Source organism: Monopterus albus, unplaced genomic scaffold (assembly GCF_001952655.1).
Source record: "Monopterus albus unplaced genomic scaffold, M_albus_1.0 scaffold84.1, whole genome shotgun sequence".
In the NCBI taxonomy this organism is placed as follows: Eukaryota; Metazoa; Chordata; class Actinopteri; order Synbranchiformes; family Synbranchidae; genus Monopterus; species Monopterus albus.
In genome coordinates this window covers 404757-406168 of record NW_018127964.1, presented here as the reverse complement: position 1 = coordinate 406168, position 1412 = coordinate 404757, and the positions used below count along the sequence as shown (strand labels likewise).

Genomic DNA, 1412 nt, shown 5'->3' with positions numbered 1-1412 from the left:
AATGAATAATGTGTTTTTAACAGTTTTATGTCTGGTTATTTTTAATGTATTCATGAAGGTACAGGACTTCCTGTTTACTATCATGATATAATTTCTACTGAGACAGACAGAGAAATCAGAAATGAGACAGGACAATGAGGAAGCTTTCTCTTGTTGTATTGTACTTGTGACACAGAAATTTAACAGCAAGGCCTACTGCATTACGTTTGTGTGACTGATGGCTTTATGACACAAATTATATGGATTAAAAATCATTCTACTGTTTGCTTAAAAATATCAGTATGAATTAGGAAATTTTATATTTATTCAGAGTAAAACATATAGAATAATCATATCAATGTGTATCTAAACTGAAAGTAAAATGATTTTGCTTTTTGATTTAATCTTAAGATATTTTAAAAATATGCATACAGAAGTGGTATAAAAGTAGGAATTCCTTTAGATCTCACTGAAAACTCTGATTTTGATTTCTCTGTATAGACATATTTAGCATACAATGCAATATACATTTCTAGTAATATTGTCAGACCTGTATATGCTAATTAAATATAAACTATAACCTCTAGAGTCCCTGCGTCCTCATATGAGGACCGCACAGCTTGGGTTTCCAAAGCTCAGGACTCTAGAGGTTAATATCAATTGAAAACAAAATGCTGTCTGCTCCTGCTGCCTAAAATGATCAACATATAGGCCACTTCCTATAATTTCTCAGTTCAACAAACCAGTCTTATATGTGCATTTAATGCTGGGGTCATATCTCTTAGTTATCTTTGAAGCCCTGATGACCAAAACAAGACCTGAGATCAAATGCTCTGATTTCAAGAAGACATACAAACAGCAGTAGTGAAGATGGCGTGCACACACACACGGAGTACCCTGAAATAGCTCACTGGCCCTTTAACACTGTAGGTATTTATAGCAGTAACAGGATCATGTCTCCCACTGCAGCTGCTCTAAAGCACAGCCATGTGGACATTATGTAACACTCCACATTTTATGCTCCTCCCATTCATGCTGGCAGGAAGTGAAATGTAGAACTGCAACTGGAGGGCAAAAGAAAGCTCGCACACCTGGATCTTTTAGGCCACAGAAACATCCACTGCTGCTAAAACAAGGTAGGGAAATTTGCTCCTCCAGCAGCTGTTTTCTATATCCTCTCGAGCTTTCATGTTTAGAAAACTGTACAGACGGCAGTTGTTTTTTTTTTGTGTCAAACTCTGCTGATTACACACGTTTATTACGTGTATTGTAAAAAAGTAAGATGTGATTACACACGTTGTTTATTACGTGTATTGTAAAAAAGTAAGCTGTGATTAAGTATTATGCAGTGAAACATTTTGTTCATACTGATAGGTTCTCTGTAGGACTGCTGGGCGATGGCTGCTCTCAGGGCTTGTCTTACTCTTTTCATC

The 1412-nt window shown here is 36.3% G+C and overlaps 1 long non-coding RNA gene across 1 annotated transcript in view; it reads left to right on the top strand.

The window, feature by feature from the left end:
- Positions 1–1412, top strand: part of LOC109964141 (uncharacterized) — a 2691-nt gene extending 1279 nt beyond the window's left edge. The window contains exons 2-3 of the long non-coding RNA XR_002275474.1: positions 1022–1115; positions 1354–1412. This is a non-coding gene — a long non-coding RNA (uncharacterized LOC109964141). The remainder of the gene's footprint in view (positions 1–1021; positions 1116–1353) is intronic.